The sequence below is a fragment of the Cyanistes caeruleus genome, chromosome 8, assembly GCF_971803275.1.
Source record: "Cyanistes caeruleus chromosome 8, bCyaCae1.hap1.1, whole genome shotgun sequence".
In the NCBI taxonomy this organism is placed as follows: Eukaryota; Metazoa; Chordata; class Aves; order Passeriformes; family Paridae; genus Cyanistes; species Cyanistes caeruleus.
In genome coordinates this window covers 28115161-28129071 of record NC_141708.1, presented here as the reverse complement: position 1 = coordinate 28129071, position 13911 = coordinate 28115161, and the positions used below count along the sequence as shown (strand labels likewise).

Here is a 13911-nt window from a genome sequence, read left to right as displayed (position 1 = left end):
CAGGCTCAGTAGGGCCGTGTTATTTTCCTACCTGCCACTTATCCCTCTAGGAGGGACTTTTTTGCCATTTACCCTGTATGATTAGAAACTGCTTCCTCTGTGCAGGACAGGCAGCAGGAAGACTCCAGTTTCAAATGGTGAGTTCTGGCTGAAACAGGCACCATCCCCTGTGAGCAGGCAAGCGTGGCACCAGTGACTCTTCCTGGCAGTCCTCGTTCACAATCTTTTTAAGATCACAGTGTCTGCACACCTTTCCTGGCTTGGATTTTTCTCCAGTGTCACTATAGTAGACACTTACAGAAAATCACTGGAGAGAATTCCACCTGCCTCAGGCAGGGCACAGCTGAGGCTGATGCCTGCCAGGCACTCAGCAGAGATTGTCCTAAAGAACACTCCTTTAGAGACAACCTGGGGTCTGCATAATCCCTACTTCAGCCACAAACCCAAAGCAGCTCCTTGATGACATAAAGGGAAAACAAATGAACAAAACCTGGATATATTGGGTCATTATAAAATGCACTTAAAGGCTTAAAGGACATCATCAGATCACTGACAAAAATAACTAATGTCCAGCAGTTCTCTGGACAGTCTGGACAAAAACCAAACCACAAGAGCTCTCACCCCACCCTTCCAAAAAATCCCAAACCAAAATATACTACCCCCCCCTCAAGACAACTTAATCCAAAATTGTAGTGTATGTCTTCTGGCCAGATCTAAAGTGCTCTGAGACCAAAAGCAGAAACTTCATTGCCTTCAATGCCTGCTCTGGCCTTTGGGTCAAGTCAGCCAGTCTAAATGAGTCTTTTACCTCCATGATTAGTGCCTTGCAGCAGACGATAAAAATTCAGTCTCTCTCTTTTGTCTTGAAATTTCCAAGGCATATGGGTTTTGTCTGATTTCACCTGAGTATTCAGCAAACAGCTTGGCACATCACTGTTTGCTTTTGGTGATTTGATCTGTCCTTTGGGCAGCCATTCAGGCGTTTTTTCATTTCAGATGTCCTCATTGACAGTGCGCTGCTGCACTTACTCAAAGCTGGTTCAGACCCTGAGAGCAAAGCAAAGCAGTGGATTTTAATTTTGAGTTGCAGCTGCTGTTGTCAAAGTTCAGTGCATTAAGCATGGATTTCATTTTTACTGCTCTCTCACAACACCAGGAACTACATTAACTACAAAACACACGTGCTTAAAGTAAGTAAAGTAATGGAGAAATACATTGTTCTTGTTATTTGAAATGTTGCACAAAATGTTGGGCTCATTTCAGTAGCACAATGAAACCAAACTGCAGTTTCCACAAAGGCATAGTTAGGGATGCTTAGACTGAATACATGAAATGTTCCTTTGTTTTCTTTTGCTGTTGCTTCACAGCATCACAGCAAAAAACTGCCTCCATGTTGTAGTTATGAAGTTATGAAGCATTTTTCCCACTGCCTTCCATTTTGTGGGAGTTCAGGAGAGAGGATTTGATGATCCCCTACCTCGTTTGCAGCCATGTCCCCTCTATTCGAATTTACCAGCTCTGTATCATCTTTTACTCATCTATTTTCTCAGCTCTAAAGCCCTTACACTGCAACTAATTACCATATTAATCTGTAACTTGGATAAAATGGGAAATGGGAAATGGAATGAGCTGGAGAAGAGCCCACAGTCTCTGTAAAGAATGGCTTTGACATCAAATGTACAAATGTTAAGGTGTAAGTTCCCCAGCTGGCTAACTCAGAAAGAAAGGGTGGTGCTGCACACCCTTGTGAGGCTGTCATGAGTAAAGGTGTGCAGGCTGTAATCTCAGTCCCTGCTCTCCCAAATGCTTCTGTTCCCATTGGCAACGTTTTTCATCTTTCCTATTCTACTTTTGGAGGGTTTTTCTCACCCTTTTCGTTCTCTAGCTGTGTCATTGAATAGGTGAGACAATGCCCGAGACAGCCTCTGTTCCTGGCTGGCAGAAAGGAGGAGGGATGATTGGTGTTGCTATGGAGCAATGCAAAGGTTACTTCAATCCCTTTAGTATCATTTTGGCTGCAAAAGTGTTGCAGGGGAAAGCTGCAATAATCCTATTATTTCTTCTGGTTTTTTTTTCTACCCTTGACTTTAAAAGGTTCTTGAGAAAAAAAATCAAAACATTACAGAATAATAAAGTAAAGTGTTGTAAAGCTCATCCTGTATATCTGATTGCTTTATTCCACAAATGTACTCAGTAAATCTCTTTCTGTGGCCATCTCTGCAAGTAGAGTTGTAATACAAATAAAAAGTTGTTCAGCTCCACCCATCTCTAGGCACCATATTTAAGAGATGAATATTTTCAAGTTTGAAGTGTAATCCTGAGCATTTCAGCCCTGGGATCTCATGCAATTACTTATGTAAATCTTGTTAGTGGTGGATTCCTATGTTGCCAAAAAAAAACCTGAACACACACCATTTGAACTGCTGGCTACAAATGATGAATTGGTATCATCATATTACCAAGCAAAGATATGTAATACAATGACAGTTCTTTTTGTAACTTGTTAAAGAGGATTTTAAGGAATCAAAACTGTTCCAAACAGCAGATGTTCATGGTACAAAAGAGAAAACATTTTTGTTCTTGTCATCTCTATTGGAAGTCTCAGTCTAAAGGCAAGGAATGAAAATAGAGGGCAGTCCCTTACAAGTGGAACTGTGACACTCACTGGTTCCTCCACCACTGCTGAGCTAAGTTTTCAACCTAGGCTGCCTCTGCAAGGAATTTCCTGGGTTGCAGTGGAGGCTTCACCACCGTGCCCTGTGCAGACCATGCTCAGGACTTGGGTACAGAGCATGTCAAGCAGGCAACATAAACTGGCTTGAAAGATCACTCACAAATCAATTAACCCAATGATCAGTTAAATAAGATATAAAGGTTGGCCAAATATGAAACAGCCCTGTGTTCCCACTTAGTGACTTCTCATCTCCACTTATTGACCTGATTGCATGAAGTACAGAAACCATCCTTCAGATTTCAGGGAGCCAAAGAGAAGAGTTTCTTCCTTGCAGAAGGTTTTGAAGACCCTTGCCATGGGGTTGAGTTCTTGACATTTTCATGTACATCTCTTCCAAATATGAAGGTTTATTTTCTCCTTAAGGGTTTGAAAACTTGGTTGTATTTTGTTTTGAAAGCCTCCATTTTAATATCTTTGTTTAGCTTTTCTTTTTTTTTTTTCTTTTCTTTTTTTTCCTTTTTTGTCTGAAACAACTCAGAAGCCCTCTAAACCAATTAGCACTTGAAGGCCAAAACTGACTACAAACTATAACCTCTCCTCAGCAGTGTGTGGAGTTCCCATAAACTGACTGCAAGAGAGCTATCAGTGAATAATCTCATCACTATTGACTAGCCTTTACATCCTTTTCCAGAGATGGAATTCTGAATGCTATTCTTTTAATCTGCTCCTGGGATTTCCTCTGATTCTGTCTGTGTGCACCTTGTGGGAGGCTGTCAGTATGCAGAAGTTTTTCACTCTCCTACCACCTATTACAGACAATCCCAACTGGAAAGTCATTTAGGTGACTTGAAACTGCAGAGATGTGAGTAGGAACTGAGACATATCCCATATTTGCTGTGAACTGGTCTGGCTGAAATGCAGATGCAAGCAATCAGAAAAAGATATACAGGATTAACATCCTCCTTTGCTGAGTTTCAGAGCACAGACAGACACATGTGAAATATATAGGTTATCTCTTTGGCAACTTCTGAATAAATTACTAGTTACTCATCAGAATGATTGGTTTGATGTGGTTTTGGATTAGTGTCCCATGACATGTTAGGTCAAAACTGAAAGACTGATGTCCCAAAGTACTGATGTTCAGGTTTTCAATACAGCTCAAGGCAGATGTTTATAGACTTTTCAAACCTGAAATTTGGTACCTTGGGATAAGGAGGTTTGTTTTATACAAGACAGGTTTTGGAAGCCTGAATTCACAGATAATGAGATACCCAGAAAATGCCAGGGAATTGAACTATTCCAGAGTAGGTTTTCCATAGAATTAATAGCAGAAAATCACATTTGTGGTATGATGCAATTGTCTCAACTAGAATCCCTCAGAGTGAGACAAATGATGCATGGAGAGAGTTGGGAACTCCATAATGCATGAATTGAGAAGGAATAGTTTTTGCTTAAATGTAAGGTTGAGAAAAACTGCACAATATTTAGGAGATAATGAAATAAGCCAAAGCTGTTTTTTAAGGCTTTACTTTTTAGATATTTCCTAACCAAATTAATACAGAGACACAAGTAAAGATGGTGTAACATGAAGCCACCCACTGTGCATTATGAAGCTTGGCAAAAATGATGGCAATTCGTCACTTCATATTTCATGGCATTTCCCAGCTCAGACTGACATTTCCCATCACTGATAGAACTGCCACACTCTCTGCCTGAAAAATCTAGAACCTCATAGATGAGGAAGATGAGCTTTTGCTACAGCTGCACACGTAACATGAGAACTTGTGCCTACCAAGTACACATTTATAACACATTTATATGTTATGGAAAGATAATCCAGGCCACACAGTGAAGTATAAGCATTGCTTTTTCTTTTGTTTTTTCCCCTCACATTTAGGGTCATTGTAGTATTATTGAATCTTCCCTTTTCACTGTGATAAATAACATCACTAGTAACAAGTTGAATGTGCAGCTGTTGCCATAAATGGGTCACTATATTGCTACTAGGAAAATATGACAGACTTAAAAGCTGAGGGTGGGGAAACACAAAATAAAACATCAGATGATTCCAAAGGCTTTTGCAATGTTGGCCACTCTTTCAAACACCATATGTTCAATATCATCTGTACCCACAAAAAATTCTGATATTTCAAAAGCTGTCTGCAACTTTGCAGCACAGATGCTGTGCTTTCCCTTGGTATTGCCATGGAAATGGATAAGTTTGGAGCCTGAGTACCAGCTCAAAATCTCAGCAAACTTGGATAGCCTTTTCCCTTCCCATTCTTTCTCTTTCCCAGTCAAGAATTGGAATTTGTTCTCCTGCTGCTGAACCTGTAGCAAAGGAAACCTTAGATGGAGACCAAAAGGTTGACAAGGACAAAGATAGACCTCATCATTTTGCCCATAAAATGGCTCAAAAACCTCATGAGTTAATCATATAACTGTCATGAAATATTCAACTTGCAGTCCACAGAGCTTATTCATTATCCCAGAAATAGTCAGACAAAGAGGTTACTATTCATGTGTTTGAATTTTGGGACAGTCCTGTGCTGTTAGAATTTATTTTGGCCTGGTAAGTCAGCTCTGCACAATGATAGCAAATAGGTAGTAGCAACCCTGGTAGCACAATTTGTAAAAGCACATCTTCCAATAGTAATGGTGTGCATGCATATATGAAGAAAGAAACTTTGGGGTGAAGGGAAGATGTCAGGGAGTTAATGAATGCTTTTCCAATTCAAGTAAAAAGACAGTAATTCTGGACATGGATGATAAACAGGTTTCTACAGCAATAAGTAAAGTTATCCCTCTCTTACTCTTTCATCACCTGAACTCTGCAAAACTGCAAGTTACACAGGAGGTTTATATGGTAATATATGTGAGAAAAATCCTGACTGAGCAATCTGCCCTGAGTGGAGCCATAAATGTTCTGTTGCTGTGAAGTCTGCCATAATAATTCAACATTTTTCTTCACAGTTATGACTCTTCCTTTAGCAATGCAATAATTTTTTATTTTGTCATAAATGCAGTTTTGATAAGGCAGAATACTGAAAGTGTATTCATATTTATTCTGTATCTTACAAGCTCTATTGGAATTATTTTGGGTTTAGATTTGTCTCCTGATCATGTATCCCAGAGCTTTCTTTATAGCACCAAATTTAGAGGTGACTTTTTACTTGTTTTTTTCTCCTTTATGCCACTTACCATAATCATCAAAATTGAACATGAATAACTATGAATCCCACCATCCCCCCAGATCCCATTTGGCTCAAAATGCCTTAAAAATGAGTGCAATCTTTATGAGTCCTTTACAACTGGGAAAACAGAAAACAAAGAGGAAACACTAAACCTGTTGTCACAGAGTAAATGACAGAGTTTGGAATGAAACTAATTTTTCAAACCAGCAGAAGACTTAATGAGTCCAGGGCTGTGTTGTGTAGACACAGCCATTGTGCTGGAGCTGGCATGGGCACTTGTGGCAGGGCAGGCTTTCTTCAGCATTAGAACTCTTCTCTAATGCACAATCCGTGTGTCTGAGCCAGGGCTGGGTAATAAACACTGTAACTCATCTCCCATGCCTTGCACACTTGTATGAATTTCTCAAAAAAATGCTTATACTGTCATTAGTATTTGCAGAGCTGGTAACAGAATAGGCAAGCATTAAAATATTCTGTGTAAAATAGAGGGATAAATATGGGGGTGAAAAGGAAAGAAAATCAAATGGTTAGGAGAAGGTTTATTTTTTTTGGAAAGAAATTCGGATGTTTTATTTACATTTGTTGTTGTTAGACTGTTATTTATTGTGTCACAGTTAGTCTTGGCCAGCACAGATATCTATATGTACTTCATGCCTAGAACTGAGAACACCAGTGACTCTCTGTGATGATTTAAGATCTGCCAATGTTTGCCTTAATGCATGAATTTAGCAAAAATGGGCTATCTGGAAGAGAATGTTTAATCTCACTTGAGTTATTACCTTTGGGAAAGAAGAAAAGAAAAAGGATGGCCCAGCTGAGTGAGATCTGATAGAAACATGGAAGAAAATAATGGAGGGTGTCTTTATTCAGGGCTTTGTCACAATGGCATATTTTACAAACTAACAGTAATAATAACAAAAAGAGAGAGGGAGATCGGTCCAAAACAAGAGGGAGCAATGGAGGAGGAAATAGTCCAGTGCTTTGCACTTGAATCCTGCCATGGTCAGGACTCATAAGAAGTATATCTTTGGTCATTAACTTTTATGAAGTGCTGATTTCCCTCTTGGCTTCCAGCCGTCCATCAGCCCTGCAGCGAGGGCTGCCATTCTCACACAGCTGAGCCAAGCAATTGCTCAGTGTGATCCTCCAGTACAACATTTTCTCACTATCAGCCTCTCCCCATCCAGCTCTGAGACAGCCGTGCTCTGTCTGACTGAATGGCCACTAATGGCCCAACTGTTCTCAGGAAGACAAAGCAGGATTTTGTGCCAAGACTTGAGATGCTGCTGTTATGTTTCACACTCCTTGGCTATACAGCGCAGCGGAAAGCCAGCACAAAACAGCTGCCTGCTCTCAAAGACACCCTTCTTTCCCTTCCTTGTGTATGTAGCTTCTCTACTTGCCATGAATCACCCGAGGCTTGTGTATACAGCACTCTGAAAAGGGCAAGCCAGGGCTGGTGGAGGTCTCTGGGGTCATTTAGAACAGTTACTGCATTGGTTTTCAGAAAACAAAACAGTTCTGAGATGAGAAAACTCTGACCATCCCATGTTAAGAGTATTCTGGTTTTCACAGAAGAGCACAGGTGGGTCTGAAGCCTAAGATGCAGTAGTATAAATCACAATTTCCTTCATAATCTCACATTTTTTCACAATTCACACAATTCAAAGTACTGAAAAAGATAATTCAAAAAAGACAGTTCAAAGACCGAAAAAGCTTCATGCTATGTGGTTTGTAAAAATACAGGGAAAGAAAAGGATATCCCTGTAAACTATATTCTCTGCAGAAGGGGTTTTGACACTCCTCCTAAATGACTGAAGAACAGGGAAACAAAATTACATGTTAGTAGTAGTCAAGGGATTCTATTTTAAAAAAAAACCCAAAAAACAAACCAAAACTAAAATCCCCAGAAAATGGGAGTCATCTGTTGACTGGTGGAGGGAATGTGGATCCGTGTGTGGGACCTTGTTATCACAAACTGCTCATGCCAGGAAGTATCCAAGGAAAGGACATTCCTAGGAAGGAAGGCTGGGATTGTTCAAAGTACCTGTATATCCTTAAATGACTCCTAGACACTCACCAGGTCTTTTACTATCGCTGTTTTTTGTCACACCAGGAGGTTTAAAATCACACTTGCATGGCAACCAGAACGATAATGGGTAGGAGCAGAATGGGAGTTGAAAATAAGGCAGCCATCCTTAATGGCCAGAGTGCTGCTAATATTCAGCAACTAAAAATGGAACTTTGAACAATTTTCTCTCAGGAAAACAGTCACTAGTTTTGCATCAAATGTTGTAAAGAAACAGATTAAAAAATAGGTTGAGCAAATAGATAGTTTTATATAAAGGCATTTTTACTTAAGTGTCTGCCATAGAACAAAGTGGGAGAAACGAGAGGAGGATATGTTTCATACTACAGAAATCAAATAAAATTCATGGAAGAGACTAGGTTTTTAAAGATTTAAATACATGTCATCTCTCATACATTTTTCTCTCAAAAAAAACTCCAAAGAAAACACTTTAATTAGGTATTCTTTTGCAGATTCTTCTTAAATTAGTAAGTCTCCCTTTTTAGACAAAACTTTTTTTGCATCTAAAGTGATAAATTCACTTTTGTAGTCTGAATCTAAATCTTTGCACTGAAAATACAGGTTTGTTTTGGGGTTTATGAATTCAAGAAATAAGTAAAGAAAAAAAGTAGTGCATTAAGACTTAAATAAACCAGATACTTTTTCCAGTGATACATTATATGGAGCCACTTGCAATACTTAAGACAAAATATGACCCAATTTATACTCATTCTGCACCATTTGAGTGTGTCATTTCTGGGTCACTTCATTGCTAGATGTCACTGTATATGACCATCACATCATCCTCACTTTTCCCCTTTAACAGCCTCTGTGTTTGTACACAGTAGCACAGTGTATGAAATGCAGCAGTAAATGTGCCTTCTTTTCTGAGGAGATATTTCTCCAGGCTCTACCAGACTGATTCTCAGAAAGGACATAATTAATCTTGTGCTTCTGCTGAAGACCTCAGTGGCTCTGTGTGGAAAAGGGGGTTCTTCTGTCACCCACCTCATCAGGAAACTCAGCACCTCTTTTTTTTTCTCCTCTTTGCAGCACTGTTCTTACACAAAGGACAAACTTCCCAGACACTCGCTGTCAAGGAGCAGCAACCACACAAGTCCTTCCCTGAGAAATCTGGCAATAGATTGTTGGAACAAAGAAGGAAGTCAGTGATGCTAATAATCCTCCTGCAGCAGGCAGAAGCTGATATTTTAATAAACATAGCTTTTTAATATGAACTTTTTTCCTCTCATGTTAAAGAATTGCTTATATACAATAAGGGAAAAAATCCAATTCACATGTCTCAAAAAAAAACCCCAACAAATTTTCATTCTGTGTGTCATCGGAGCTGGAAATAAACCAAGCTGACCGCCTCTGGGGATTTATTGAACTTCAAGTGCCCATGACTCATTCCATGATTACCAAAAAGCAGGAAAACTTTCACATTTGCTACATGAGAGACTGAAACAAGATCCAAAGTGCTGTTGTATGCTGGAGAGGAAAAATGGAAAGACCATATCAACTCTACTACAAAATGTGGCTGTTTTACTTCCCTAGCATGCATTGCCCACTGGAGCCAGTGGGAAAAGGCTTAAAAATATTATATGTGATTTAAAAGCAGCTGTGCATGCATTTTACAAGACTCACCATCAGAAAGCAAATGAACTCTTTGTGCATTGAGTGTAGTGTATGCAGAAACAAAGATGTTGTTAAGAAGTGGTTTTTGGAATACATAAGGAAAGACCAAAATGCATGGCAGGACCCTTTCATCCTGATTCTGTTGAGGGTGGAAGAGAAAGATCATTGTTGCAAGGAGAGTGCAGATGGAATAATACTCTGGGAGCATTTCCAAATATAATGGTGAAAGTTCTCCCAAACAAGGAGTGCTCTGAGCACCACACCTTTCCCCATCCTCCCTGAGACAACCACTGAAGAGTTAATGCTGCTTCTCCCCTCCCAAGGTGGGCAATTAGAATAAAAGATTGCAGCTGTGCCCTGGGTAGGCCCTTTTTAACTACCTCCAGTCCTAGGTGAAATTCAGATGGTGTCTTTTTAAGCTGGAGCTGTGCTTGGTTAGTGCTTGTCACAGGTCTTTGTCCTTAGGGGGTTCCACAAATATCCTTTTTATTTGTTGCAGTCAGTAAAACCTGGATCTCTGCTCCTGACTAAGGATTTGTGATGTGATAAACACATATTATAGTTTGGGCTTTCACAAATATTAAAGTGGATGCTATGTGTTGTGCATTGTAATGTTAACTTTAGCAGAAGCAGATGTAGTTGTGAAATAATAACTAATGCTTTTATTTTTGTAGCTAACTGACAATAATTAAAATAACTCAGACATATTTGTAAAGTAGCTGATGTTGATTCAGAGTACTTGTGGTTAACTTGCAGTAACTGAAATACCTAAATTGTCTGCACAGCCAGGTAATATTTGAGGAAAGGGTATGATGAGGAGCCCTGCTACTGACACTGTCAACAACTGTCACCTGCTGAAACATGGAACAGGGGCAATTGTGGAGGCTGACACACAACCCTCAAAACCACAGTTTAATAAGTAATTAGTAGCATGATGCTTACCTGTTTCTGTATTTGATGCCTGCATGTCACAGTGACAACCTCTGCAGTGGTGCCCTCCAAGCCACAGCAGTGAATCTGGGATTGCTGGCCCTGGAGAAGTGCTGAAAATGTCCCTGTCCTGGTCAGGTGTGAGAGCTCCTGGGTGGCTGCAGTTCAATAACTGGCTCTGGGAGCACAGGTGAATATGGCTCCCTTTGAAAAAGGTTCAAGTGACTCCTCTCCTGTGTAGTCACAGCTGTGAAGTGATTTGGCTTCCCTTTGCAGCCCTGGACTTGCTCAAAGAAAATTGACAGAGAAGGAAACAGAACATTACAGAGTAGGAAGAGATGTTAGTGGTAATGGTCTGAGTTTCTCTCCTTTTCCTTTATTTTTTTTTATTAATTTATTTTTTTTATTGTTAGAGATTGTTAAACTGCTGTCCTTGTTGGAGGGAGGGGCAGAATTTTCTTTCTGCTGCTTCTGCAAGAAAGAGTTTAGAGGAATGGGAAAGGAGTCAGGAGCAAGGAGCCAAATCGTGTGTCTAGTGAAGGTGGTCCATGATTGTGAATATCATGAATAAAAGACTATCCAAAGAAGATGGGAAGGACTGAAAGAAGAAAGGAAGGGGTGTTAGAACTGAAGTATCATTCTGACTTCAGTCCAATTATTGAATCCACTGAAAATCTGACTTTTATCTTTAACCTTTCTACTGTGTCTTTCTTTTGAAAACTTCACCTCTAATAGACGATACAGTACAGTTTGCTGATGGTTGATCCAATGGGATTGCTCCTTCATGGGGTCAGATCTCTCACACATGCCAGTCCACACTGAACACAGCAACTTTGGGAAAAGCATTCCCCAGAAAGCAGTCTGACTTTCATCTGAAAACATAGGAGTTGTCTGCTCATTCTCTGAGTAATTTCATTTCTAACCTAAATAAGGTCTGTAGAATTGGCTATGTAAGATACTGTGCATCTGGTGTCAGTAAGAAATTCTAGTTTCTGTACAATTTTGTAGTAAAATGCAAAGTAGTCAGTGTAAAGAGTAGACTGAAAAAAATAATTAAATGAAATTAAGATTCAGGTCTAGCTTTTTCCACACTTATTTCAAAGTCTGTTGTCATAGCTACTGCAGCATAAGGCTGGCTTAGTTTGTTCACTTCTTCTTTAAAGACATGTTCACCTTTTTTAAAAAACTGAAGTCACTAAGCAAATACCTGGAGAGAAAAAAACAAAGTTGTCCTTTGAGCAACCATAATTTTATCATGATTTATTATTTGGATTGAGGATATTCAGCCTTTATCAGCTAGGAGCTTTTTGTTCCTCAGGCCACAAAACCAGAAAATAGTTCAGTGAATATTAAAGTACACTATAGAGCAAAATAGTTGGAAACTTCAAAAGGGTCAAAATTCAGCATGGCTCTGTCCCCTCAGTGTCATTTGTTAACATAAGTTATCTAAATATATTATTATGGCCTCAAATTTTTTGCTTCTAGGAACAAAATAACATTTTGATTTCTGGGCTCAGGAGGTACCCAAGGTTAAGACATATCTGAAAACATTAACCTTTTAAATGTGACTTAAGATATGGCAGATACATGGAATTACCTAGCTCTTTATTTATACTGCTCATCTTGATATAAGAATGATAGAATCTTTTACTCTAGAATTAGTTTTTGCATCCCATTATCAGACAATTAAGATGAAGCATTTTGCACAGGTAAAACTTGTGGCCCTTGGATTGGACTGGACTCTGGAAGTTAATGATTATTTTATTGCAGTCAGTATAATTTATGTCACCTGCCTGAGCCAGCTTGTGTGCCTGGCCTGTGAGCTTGCTCCTGTACCCTCTGCCTGTCCTGAGGCCCTGCCCCTGTGCATGGCACATCTCCTGAGTGACTTTCCTCACAGCTTAGGGCACTTCGGCTCTCAGCTGAGCTGGACCCTGCTTTTCCACATTTGGGGAATTCCCTCTGGACAAGACTTGCTTTTTATACACAGTATGTCAAATAACAGGCACTGGCAGAGATCATATCTATCACTGAAAGATGAGTGTTTTACCTTTGGAAAAGATGGAGAAAGGAATATCTTGCTGTGCAGATAGAAATATCTCTAAATCCCACGTGTCATCCACAAGTTGATACCATACCTTGTTTCTGCTTTGCCTGGTGACAAGTAGTTTTTTTCCTTGCCCAGTGTTTTTGAACTATCATGTAAATACTTTGAATCATAATTCGGTCTGATTTTTAAATGTTCCTTAATCCATAATTTCATATATGTGGTTTCCCAAAGTCTGCAGTGCCAGTAGCTGTTTTATTCCTTTACAGGGAAGCTTTTTTGTATAAAAGTGAGTGAGAAATGAGGAGGAATGAAATGGGGTGTTAATCAGCTTCAAGAGAGTTTTCTAGAACTTTCAACTAGGCAATTCTCTGACAAGAGGCAAAGTTATGACTGTGCCAAGTGCTTGAGCTTGCAGATAATCTTTAACCTATATGAGATATCATTTGTAAGAACTGAAATCCATGTCATATTTAGCTTTCTGCTCTCTTTCAACATGGTTATTTTAACTTGTTTGCTGTCCATAGGCTCTTTTGCTGGCTTCGAGATATGTATATACTTCACTGGATCTGGACCTAATTAAGCAAATTCCATCTGGTTTTGCCCCTGGCTTTTCTGGCTGATAGTGATGCAGTAATTCATGGGGACTGTATTTTCCCAGTTTTTACTCAGTTCTAAAAAATGAGTTCGTTAACTGTGTTTTCTTGTGCACTCTTTCAAGGCACCCAGAGTGGTTCTTCACACAATATACAGAGAAATAAATTAATGTTTAATGCAGTATTTTACATATGGCAACAGCTACATGCTATATATTGCTAGCTATGAAATTACTGTCTACAAGTGAAAGTTCTTTCATTTTCTTAATTATAATGCTCTCCTGTTCTGGAGCTTGGCTCTCCTTAAGCACAGCCCTGGAAACAAACACACTGCTGTTTAACTGGCTGGGCTGTGCTCCTGCTCTTCTGGAGGTTTTTGTCCAGTATAAAGCTGAATATGGCCAATTGCTCAATATTTTATGTTTAAAAAAATGAAGATTCTTATGATATCAACAATAAGCATGGGTGGGTTTGTGTAAGGGTTGGTTGTGAAATGTTTAATGATCAAGCTTTAAGAGAACTGGGTGCTGTGGTGAGGCTGGGAGGGAAATATGCAAATGTAAGTAAGCAAGCATGCAATTATCCATTGATGCCAAAGTGAAATTTTGTAGAAAAATCAGAGTATTTGTCCCACAATCACTTTTTAAAGAAACTAATTGAGTCATGTTTTGATGTAAAACTAAAAATATTGAATACACACCTGTCCTTTCTTCCTCCTAGACACTTTTTGTGCCTAGCATAGCACGGATGGATTGGTTTCCCTT

General features: G+C 39.4%; 1 long non-coding RNA gene across 2 annotated transcripts; it reads right to left on the bottom strand.

Annotated features, from left to right (window-relative positions):
- Positions 1-4185: 4185 nt before the first annotated feature.
- Positions 4186-10787, bottom strand: LOC147651951 (uncharacterized). Of its 2 annotated transcripts, none has more exons than XR_015289877.1 (2): positions 10517-10787; positions 4186-9070 (listed from the first exon to the last, which is right to left on the bottom strand). It is a non-coding gene; the product is annotated as an uncharacterized LOC147651951 (long non-coding RNA). The 2 variants fall into 2 exon arrangements; XR_015289876.1 differs by lacking the exon at positions 10517-10787 and adding an exon at positions 9584-9849.
- Between the last annotated feature and the right edge of the window lie 3124 nt (positions 10788-13911).